The sequence below is a fragment of the Mchenga conophoros genome, linkage group LG16 (assembly GCF_057382185.1).
Source record: "Mchenga conophoros isolate Kocher_MC1m ecotype Shallow Benthic linkage group LG16, M_conophoros_male_GT1.1, whole genome shotgun sequence".
Lineage (NCBI taxonomy): Eukaryota > Metazoa > Chordata > Actinopteri > Cichliformes > Cichlidae > Mchenga > Mchenga conophoros.
In genome coordinates this window covers 40,975,806-40,987,755 of record NC_140541.1, presented here as the reverse complement: position 1 = coordinate 40,987,755, position 11,950 = coordinate 40,975,806, and positions in this window count along the sequence as shown.

The following is an 11,950-nucleotide window of genomic DNA, read 5'->3' as shown; positions in this document are numbered from 1 at the left end:
GGTCAGTTAAAAAAAAATTCAGGTTTACAACCTGTCTTGATGCAGGCTCAATCATGCAGGTAAGGAAATCTCAAAAAGCTAATTCTCTTCACCTTATTCACCTTATTCAATGGGGCTAGTTTAATGACACACTCCCAAAGGGATTTGTGTGTCCTCCCATGGAGCTTTCACTTGTTAGGCGAGTGTGTAAACCACAGTATTTCCTGTATGAGCTACACAGAAAAACCCATCCGAGGTCTGAAAGGGGAAGATTTTCCATGTAAATGAGGCAGCGGTCGGTCTGATTTCTTTCTCTTTTTTTAGCTCTTATTAAAAGTGTAAATCATACTTACGCCAGGCAGAGATTCGGCTCGCCCCCTTTTCTCCTGCTGTGAGATGCACAGAGGAACTGGGAAGCTCAATCAAACACACTCCAATTACAACAAAAAGACAGACAATTAATTGTTCCAATAATCTCCTTTAATTGCCTGCTAATTAGCAGGCAATTATATTTTGCCTGGCAGAGAGACAGTGAGAGTGTGTGTGGGTGTTTAATGTCAACAAGTTCGGGAACATCACTGATGAGTGCATCAGCTGAGATTGGAGTTTTTGAGGAAGGTGCATTCAGCGTGAAGAGAGTGACATTAAAACAATAAGATTTATCAATGACATGAAGGAAGGCTCATGCAATCACATGTTCAGCTGCATCCTAACTCCTCTGCAGAGACATTACTGATCTGTTCTGACTCAGGGGCATATTGCCAGGTGAACGTCTCGGCTGTGATCCGCGAGCCGATGTGATAGGTAGATCTATAGGGGGAAAAAACACCTTTAAAGAAAGAGAGATACGGCCACTTCATGATCTGCTGCCAGGATTCGATGATGCATCCAATCCGTAACCTGCTGCATCGTTACATTTTTAATGCAACATATTGGAAATATGAACTTTGCAGGTTTTAAAGTACAAAAAAAATTTGCCTCGATGTATCATCCCTCCAGGTTTTACTGAAATTGAATCAGTGGAGTGTGTGATATCTATAGTGCCTTCATTTGAACAGTTAGGATCATTTATAAGGCTGGTGGGATAAAGGATGGCAGGTCTTCATCAATTTAAGTGTAGGAAAGTGGCATTTTTTTAAAGCTATTATGTCCCACTGTTAGTGGAGCAGGACTGGAAGGACCCACTGGAGACGCATATTATGAGAAATGTGTGCACTTATCCCAGTTAGAGCTGAAACAGTCAATCCTCAGCAGTATTGGTAATATTCAGTCAAAAAAAAAAAACCCAAACCTGCTAGGTTTGGTTATAAAGTGCCAAAAGAAACAAGCAATTAAAAGCCAGACTGACAATCCTAGAGATTTGAACCTGAGGCTTTGGGAGCCCCACAGGGTTCGTGGCCCCGGGCAGTTCCTGGCAGGAGAACCGGCACTGCAAGTCTCCAACATGAACACACTTGGAGTGCATCCACATCCAGCTGCTTAGATTTATAAATGTGTATGGTTTTATGTGCTTTAACCGTTAGTCCTGAATGAAATTGCATTTTTCATCCAAAACAAATGTCAGATTGGTGGAAATCATCAGTTTATGGCTGGGATGGGCAACATTTTTCCTCTGAGTTTCAGACTGACTTATAAAAGGAAGGGGTCTCACACTGACAGAAAAATAACACAAAGTGCTGAAAAATGTAAAAATCCATGACTGCTGACAGACACGACTCCCTGCTTTACAATAAGCCTGGATCCTTGTTTCATCTCTAGTTCTAGTCTCAGACCTGACATACAACCGTGGACTTTTTAAGCATCAGGTAACTGCTGTCTTTAACCGTATCTGTCAAAGTCAAGTTAAATTCTTTATCAACGCTGTGAAATCACACTGTCTTCCAGCAAAAGAAGAAATAGGAGAAGCTAAATAAATGAAACTGAATTGGAGAATTGTTGTTTATTCAACTGTTTCATTGTGAAAGTACACAGTGGCGTCTCTGATCTTCTCTGTGCTGCCTACAGTTAGTTAGATGTTGTTCTTTTTGAGACAACACAGGGAGGTGGGTGCTGCAAATATGAGTTTTTCAGTTTTCCATTAGAAAGTTGTTTTAATATCTGAAAATAAAAACATGTCAGGATTCAACATTAGATCAGATCTTCAGCCTTTAATGACAGTTCCTCCCCTCTGCAGACTTTTGAAATGCCAGAGCTCAAAAATGCATCATCCTCCCACACTAGGAGGATCTGGAGATTTGCAGCACACAAGACTTCATTTTTTGCAGTAGACTGTCATCAATTATAACTCTCCTTTTTTGTTCACTGACATTTGAAAATCATCTTCAAAAAATATTCAACCTGAAAATCTCTGATTATCTTGCAAACCTGACAAAGTATTTCCTTTCTTGTGCTTTTGTCATTCATTTTAATCTTCTGATCATCTGCTTATTGCTAGTGCTCCTATTGATGGTCTAGCTGGATTTAGCAAGAACTTTGGTTTGTTTCTGGACTTGAACTCAATAAAAAGTCAAAACCAGAGATCACACGCAGGGCTCAAACCCAGAGACCACAGGGACCAACCTTAGAGACCAAGCCTATAGACTGCAGGGACCAAACGCATGGCTCAAAACCAAAGACTAAACCCAGAAATCACAGGGACCAAATTCAGAGAGTAAATCTGCGGAACAAAACTAGGGATCAAATCCAGAAATCCCAGAGCCCAAACCCTCAGGGACTGAGAGTTGAAACATAGATCATTGGTAAACCCTCACTTTTGACTTCAGCTTTCTAGTACAACACCTGCAGTTACTGTTATGACCTCATCAACCCATTAATCAATTGGATGCCCCTTCGGTTCTCAAGGTCCAGCTTCAACTAGATTAATCCACCATTTTTTTTAACATAATACCATAAAATCAGACTTGAATTCTCTTTCTGCCTCCCTTCACACTTGACTGCAAACCCTTTTCTCAGTGCGCTCTGAAGGTGAAGATGACAGTGTTGTCACTTATTAAATAAATTGCTTTGGCCAGCTGACCAAATTGTTTTTGGAATCTGGAGAAGGTCATAAAGAGAATATATTTCCAGATATTTTTAATAAAAAGACACTTTAAATTACCCGAGAGGGTCTAATTATCTACCAAAGTGTCAAGGAGAAATGACTCAGAGCAACATGAATCTCTAAAGTTGTTTTTATCTGTGTCCGTCACAGATAACTGACCTGACCTGACCTGACCAGCCTCAGGTCCTGCAGCGAAGCTGTGTTTGTACATGGCGAGACCCGACATGAAGCTGCAGGGCGTCATGAAAAATTAGTGTCTGTGTCTGGAAAATAAGACACATGCATCTGATGGGGTCAGCAAAAACAGACAGCAAACTGTTTATTAAAGGCGGACATCTGGATTCTGTATTTTGAAGCCTTAACGTTTTTGTAGAAGGTAGAAGTGACCATATTTGGATATATTTGATTAGCAAGCTGCATTTTTTAAAACACAGGATAAAATCGCCAACAGCAGCCACAACCGAAAAGTTCAGTTCAGTCATTCAGCTTAGCAGGGATCTGACCACAGCTCCCTGTCAGTTATTTTTTAAAAACTCTGTAACAGCTGTAAGAAGGACAAAGAGAAACACATCCAAAGAAGGTAAAGTTTCATTCCAGGTTGAAGGTAAATATATATATGTGGACATTTTATGTCTACGAATGAGCCTCGTAGAGCATCAGTTATAGGTACTTCAGTGTTAGCATGCACCCATGTTCTTGACAGACGATCACTGCTTAACGACCTGATAAACATGGTGGTCATGGCCTCAAAACTAGTCAATGACCAACCACCGGTTGCAAGGGAAAAGTGAATACTCCTGGAGCTGCTGTGAGAGGTTGATGGCTAAATGATCCCCTGGTCAGCATCTGTCACTAGGGAAAAATGTGCATTCCCCTAGCTTTGGTCGCTAGCATATTACTGCGGTCATAGTTTGAATGGAAGTAACAAACTCTGTCCAGCTGTTCTCTGCGCTGTAGTGAAACTGAAGTGTGTGCCCCAACCGAAAAATGCAACACAAACATTTCCAGTTTGTGTTGATTATTTTGTTCTGTTAATTGTGTTAATTATTAAAATATGGGCATGTTTTCAGAAGTTCATTATAGATGTTAAAACATAAACATGATTTGAAAGGGGCTGACCCACCCATCGGGGCCTCCCTAAGCTGGTTGCAATAACCAATTTGGTCATTTTGAAATTAAAATGTACTTTTCTGAGTTCAAAATGCAATTTTAGTTACTGTTGTTTAAAAAAAAGTAAAGTTTTAGTGAAGTAAAATGTCTTTTCATACTACTTTTAGTTTGTCGATTTGGTCCATTAAACCTTGGCGTCTGTAAGACTGACATTGCCATACATTGAGGCTAGGCTATAAAAACAACAAACAACATATATTCACTTTCACTTTTTTGGCTTGTAAATGTGACAGATAAGTTAATGCAGCTTTTTTAAAAACAAAACAAAACACGACACATGCTTCAGGCGCTCATGTTTTTAGTCTAAGATAAGATGGGATATAAAACAGAGGAACTTCAGCCCAAAAGGCCCATTAAAATGCATTTCAGGCTGCCAGAATTCCCAAATTTCTGTCAGGTTTTCTGAGGCAATGCCCTTGATGTCTTTATTTTGAACTATTGACATCTCTTTATAAAGTCTCTAACATCACTGGCAAACCTTAAGACAGGCTGCAAGGGATCAAAGCTCACTGACACTTGAGATTAGCATTAAACTGAACCTGAACCTTTATAAACAAACACTAATGAGTGCACTTAGTCTGCATGTGAGAAACACAGACTGATTTTTCAGTTTTTTATTCTCCCTTTTCATCTCTTAATAATATCAGGATGGATGATTCCCCCACCCAGCGTCTTTGGACATGGTGTTATACATGAATGTGTTTATGTTTGTGCTCCTCAGCAGGAAGCATTTGTCTCACATCAGATAATTTTGTGAATGCAGAAAGGCTGTTTGGTTGCAGCTTAATCCCCATTAAAAACACTGTAGGGAGACGGATAAACAGCAGAAGAGAGACCGAGGGTGTGTTTGTCCTTTCAGAGAGTTCAGGGCATGACTGAACTCTTCATGAATTCACACTTCATGAATGATGAAGTGTGAGTAATTGCAGTGGTATATTCAGATATTTCACTTAAATGTGCTCTCTGTATATTTTTACATTTATTAAATGTCATTGTATTGCTGCCATGTGAATGGATTGTAACTTAAAACAGGAAACCTCCCATTAGGTCTGTGGATTGATTTGTGCATGTTACGTCCCCCCCTATGGAACGCCAGGACTGCCATAATGAATTAATTAAATACACCATTAAATAATTAATTAAATGTGGCAATAATTAATTAAAATTGGAATTAATTAATTAAATAAATAGTTATGACACATGTAATTAATTAATTGACACATTTAATTAATTATTTATGTATTTCACATTTAATTAATTATTGACACATGTAATTAATTAATTATTGACACATGTAATTAATTAATTATTGACACATGTAATTAATTAATTATTGACACATGTAATTAATTAATTATTGACACATGTAATTAATTATTTATGTATTTCACATTTTAATTAATTATTGACACATTTAATTAATTATTGACACATTTAATTAATTATTTAATGATATATTTATTTATTTCATTTTGGCAGTCCTGACGCCTGGCTCTCATCATGAAATAATTTTATCTGTCAGCCTCACCCATCAAACTCAGGGGGCGGGGTTAACGCTGATCGAGTCAAAACCATTGCTTTGGCCTGGTGGCCATTGTTTCTAGCACACAACAACCGGCATGTGGAAGCTAACAGAACTGAGCTTTGAAAAACCCTGTTTGTGTGTTACCAAATACCGTTTTAATATTTTTTTAGCCGAGAATGTAGTGGTTTAATCTTCATGTGTCTGGTCGGTTTGTCAAGATACAGCCTCTTTGCAAAAGTGTTTCGATGATTTCGGAGATGTCTGCCCAGTCTCACGGCAAAGCGTGGGATAGACCCGCTCGCCTCGCAAGCAATCCCACCGACAAAGCGCAGGCCCCGGTACACAGCTGTAGTAACCCCCGCTGACTTCTTTTACTGAGGTTATATTTATCGATGTTTTATTTCCTGATGTTCTTATGTGTCCTACGTGTTTCAGTCGCCAATTCTGAATTATAACTAACATTAAAAACATGTTTAAGGAGGAGAGAGAGCAAATAAATCTGTTTAACATCTGATCTTTGGGTTTTTGTTCAGTAATCAGCGTGACCTGTGTATAAACACATAAAAGAGATAACGTTGGTGTTTCCGTCATGTAGTAACTGCTGGCTTTAACTGTACAAAGGTTGTTCGACACTATGAAACACATACAGACTTCATGATGTTCGGCTAATATTTTTATTGTGAATATTAATCATGCTGACCTCGCTCTGTACACCACGCAGCGAGGTCAGCATATCCACGATATCCTCAGCTCCATGAGTTAACACAAAGTTTCCCCAGCTGACTATCTAACTGCCAACTATTCCAGAGACGTGAAAATATACAGCATAAAGAAAAGTGTAAGAGACTCAGCAGCAGATTAGAATAACAGTTATACATTTAATAAATCACCAAATGAATCCAAGAAACGAGCAAACCTGTTCCGACAATTTGAATTTGTATTCCCTCAGCTGCATACTCGCTGCTGTTTAAATGTTTGAAAAGGAAGATTAGATATAAAAACGTCAAACATAGACTCAGTCTGCCTTCACATTTGATATGAGGCCAGCACGTACAGTGGGGCAAAAAAGTATTTAGTCAGCCACCGATTGTGCAAGTTCCCCCACTTAAAATGATGACAGAGGTCAGTAATTTGCACCAGAGGTACACTTCAACTGTGAGAGACAGAATGTGAAAAAAAAATCCATGAATTCACATGGTAGGATTTGTAAAGAATTTATTCGTAAATCAGGGTGTAAAATAAGTATTTGGTCACCTCAAACAAGGAAAATCTCTGGCTCTCACAGACCTGTAACGTCTTCTGTAAGAAGCTTTTCTGTCCCCCACTCGTTACCTGTATGAATGGCACCTGTTTGAACTCATCATCTGTATAAAAGACACCTGTCCACAGCCTCAAACAGTCAGACTCCAAACTCCGCCATGGCCAAGACCAAAGAGCTTTCGAAGGACACCAGGAAAAGTATTGTAGACCTGCACCAGACTGGGAAGAGTGAATCTACAATAGGCAAGCAGCTTGGTGTGAAAAAATCAACTGTGGGAGCAATCATCAGAAAATGGAAGACATACAAGACCACTGATAATCTCCCTCGATCTGGGGCTCCACGCAAGATCTCATCCCGTGGGGTCAAAATGATCATGAGAACGGTGAGCAAAGATCCCAGAACCACACGGGGGGACCTGGTGAATGACCTGCAGAGAGCTGGGACCAAAGTAACAAAGGTCACCATCAGTAACACACTACAACGGCAGGGAATCAAATCCCGCAGTGCCAGACGTGTTCCGCTGCTGAAGCCAGTGCATGTCCAGGCCCGTCTGAAGTTTGCCAGAGAGCACATGGATGATACAGCAGAGGATTGGGAGATTGTCATGTGGTCAGATGAAACCAAAGTAGAACTTTTTGGTATAAACTCAACTCGTCGTGTTTGGAGGAAGAAGAATACTGAGTTGCATCCCAAGAACACCATACCTACTGTGAAGCATGGGGGTGGAAACATCATGCTATGGGGCTGTTTTTCTGCCAAGGGGACAGGACGACTGATCCGTGTTAAGGACAGAATGAATGGGGCCATGTATCGTGAGATTTTGAGCCAAAACCTCCTTCCATCAGTGAGAACTTTGAAGATGAAACGAGGCTGGGTCTTCCAACATGACAATGATCCAAAACACACCGCCCGGGCAACAAAGGAGTGGCTCCGTAAGAAGCATTTGAAAGTCCTGGAGTGGCCTAGCCAGTCTCCAGACCTCAACCCCATAGAAAATCTGTGGCGGGAGTTGAAAGTCCGTGTTGCTCGGCGACAGCCCCAAAACATCACTGCTCTCGAGAAGATCTGCATGGAGGAATGGGCCAAAATACCAGCTACTGTGTGTGCAAACCTGGTAAAGACCTATAGTAAACGTTTGACCTCTGTTATTGCCAACAAAGGTTATGTTATAAAGTATTGAGTTGTATTTTTGTTATTGACCAAATACTTATTTTCCACCCTGATTTACGAATAAATTCTTTACAAATCCTACCATGTGGATTCATGGATTTTTTTTTCACATTCTGTCTCTCACAGTTGAAGTGTACCTCTGGTGCAAATTACTGACCTCTGTCATCGTTTTAGGTGGGGGAACTTGCACAATCGGTGGCTGACTAAATACTTTTTTGCCCCACTGTATAGTGGCCTCAGCAGGCTATTACTGAAATACACGTGCTATATCATAAACTATGATATAAACAGGGAGGTCCTATTAACATGTTTAGTTTTAAAGGACACCTTCCTGCCTTTAGTCTCATTCATGAGCAGTATTAGTTTTCTTCTAACATCCAGAAGTCTGCACAATGTGTTTCATAGTTTGTAACAAGCCTTTGACAGGTAAACATAACATGACCGAAAAAGCAAAAAAAAAAAAAAAAAAGAAAAAAAGAGAGAGTGTGTTGACATAAGAAGAGAAAATTCTCTCAATTATGGAGACAGACAAATGGTTCATTTATGTTTGATGTGTGTTTATTCCTCCCTAAATATCGTCGGTGAAGTTTGCCATGCACGTCAGATTTTCCTGCGCATTTTTATACCTCTGCCAACAGAGAGAGAAAAAAAATCACATTCTACCAGACAGCTGGTGCTTAGAATACAGTTGAATAACTATTAAAAACAGATGATATTTAGATGATAGTTCAGTCTAACACATGTGCCAGTGAACCATTAAACGTCTGTGAAACTATGCAGTTATGAAACGTAACTTTAACCTCAGCCAAACCGATTTGCTCAGTTGTAAATAAAACAGCGAAGTAAACGTGACCCGACAGACAGAACCTGAGTGAATGAAGTCCAGCGTTTAACCACTGAGAGCTAAAACTCAGCTGAGGTTTGAAAGCTGTGTGCCGGTGATTGGACATCAGCCGCTGATAAAGGTGTTCGCCTATAAAGTGCTCTGTAAGGAAACGAGCTCCAGCAGCTCTGCGCTCGGGGAAAACACTATATTTACTTATCTTGTGCAGAAAAATGCGCTGACATTGCGTTATATCGAGCACCGGCTGCCCAGTTAAACTGTGACTATCACCAGGTAACTAGGCGTGTTTCTTGAATTAGCAGCAGGTGTTAAACAGCTGACAGATGAGGAGGAGGATGCATGCAGGTAAACTGAGGGTCTGTTGAGCTGATCGCTGGTTTCGTGAGAAAAATGTCAGCTCGTTCTTTATGTTACAGAAGCACAGAGACACAAGACCAGGCGGAAAGAGACGATCGTTCGGTGAAAATGAGAATCTGCGAATGCAACATGTGGAACACGGAGAGTGGAATATGTAAACAAACCGGTTAACGTAACCCCCTCGGTGCACTCTGCATGCTAACTGTTAGCAGAGCTAGTGAAATCTCTGAAAACATCTGAGCACTTTTGCAAACATGTTCTATGTTGACAACCTGACCAGACATACGTCGCGACATTCGCGGCTAAAACACTGTTAAAAGTGTAGCTGGTGACAGAAAAACGGGGTATTTTAAAACTACACCACCACCATTGCTGCTTGTGATTTGATCTGCATTCTGGGATAACTGGCTGCCCCAAGTCTACACAAGCAATCGATTTTCTAGGATCGACCTGTTTTGACTTACTTTGCACGGCAACCAATCAAATGTTAGAGAAGCTGCATGGGCAGCGTTAACCCCGCCCCCTGAGTTTGATGGGTGAGGCTGACAGATAAAATTATTTCATGACGAGAGCCAGGCGTCAGGACTGCCAAAATGAAATAAATAAATATATCATTAAATAATTAATTAAATGTGTCAATAATTAATTAAATGTGTCAATAATTAATTAAAATGTGAAATACATAAATAATTAATTAAATGTGTCAATAATTAATTAATTACATGTGTCAATAATTAATTAAAATGTGAAATACATAAATAATTAATTAAATGTGTCAATAATTAATTAATTACATGTGTCATAACTATTTATTTAATTAATTAATTCCAATTTTAATTAATTATTGCCACATTTAATTAATTATTTAATGGTGTATTTAATTAATTCATTATGGCAGTCCTGGCGTTCCATACCCCCCACCATGGTGGTGGCAAAGGCAGGAAGGAGACAGCAACACCGGACAACCACAATCAATGGAGGAGGATGACAACAGGACAGTTAAGAATTAGGCAGGATTTAGTGGAATCTATAAGAAAAAAGGTGGGGGAGGAGGACTGGGCGGTTGAACCAAATCAAAGAAAGTAATAAAACAAAAAGAGGTCGAGAGCTCCCAGGGCCTAACTAAAACAAAAATGCAAAACAAAAGCCTACTAGCTGCTCGACAAAAGGTCAGTGAAAACATACAAAAGTGGCATCAACCACATACCCTAGTGTGTCTAACAGTTTAACACCTGCAATCAGTGTATAGGGTACCCCAGCTTACCTGCCCAGCCTCCCACCACACATACTATAAAGACACCTGTTCGCAAATGTTTGTCATAGCAGAAGCCAGCAACCACCAGCTGGCCAGGGAGCTGCTCATTTGTAGTGATCCTTGGCGTGTGATTGGCCAACTGGGCCCAGACCAGCCAATAGACACATGCCAATCAACTTCGAACTGGCCAATAGGTGGAGGCTTGACACCTGAAAGATAAATAGAACACAAAAGCAAAGCCACATCTCTTGGCACGTAACAGTGCATGAAAATGTAGGTTGATCCATTAAGATCCAAATGATGTGAAGCTTATAGCTTTAGAAATAGAGTCAAATAATTCTGTGTTAATGTAAACAACCAGCTCGCAAGATAAAGACAAACTAACACTGGTTCAGATAATATTTTACTACCGACAAGGTTGGTGAACAAATTTGCGACTGTTTGTCATCATCCTGAACAATCTGATTGTTAAGTGATGACGTGACGAATCCTACTTCCGGGCCTAAAGTAGTCTGCGTTTAATATGGCTTTTGTGTTGTTAACATGTTTAATGTTATGTATTTTCTTCTATTTAATTTCAAAAAGCTCTAAACAGTCAGTGATCACTGTTGACCTCCCTCGGCTTTTATTACCGCTAATTTATTTAAGCTCAGTTTTTAAAACCTTAGGATGTAACTACAGCCCAGCCCATGCAGCAGTATATGAATGACTAACCTCATATTGTGGATGGATTATCTCAGTTGTTCTCCTGAAGTTTGGTCCTTTTACAGCATCCTGCCATGCGATTACATTTGTTCCTGACCACCGAGAACACTCACGTTAACTTTTATCGAGTGGGAAAAAGTTAGCTTGTTTATATTATGCTAACATAGCTGTGTTGCTAGCAGTCACGTAGCACATTCATTATATACCAGCTAGCCTAACTTCAGTAACCCTACAAACGTCACTGCTGTTTAGTTTTCTGTCTTCATTTATGCTGGAAGTGATAGCAGAGCTGTACGTTTTAATTTGTTTCCAAAACCCCGCAGTCAGGACATGCTATATTGTATTTAGATAGAAGCTAGTTTGCTAACTCCCTGCTAACTTCTAACTCCGTTAAATGTCATAAATCCGTTTTCATGGATGCCTGGATGTTAAACTCAATTGTTACACCTGGTAGAGCAGAATGCTGATCATTTTATTAAAGATGAAAGACTTTAGACAGTTTTTCAACTCTCAGTAATGCCATAGTGATCGTTTGATATATGGACCTGCAGCGGAGTTTAGGTCCAGACACGGCTAGTGACGTCAGACTGAATAGGTGTCACCGCTCAGACCTCCACATCAGCGCTGGTGTAGCGGGAGAAAAA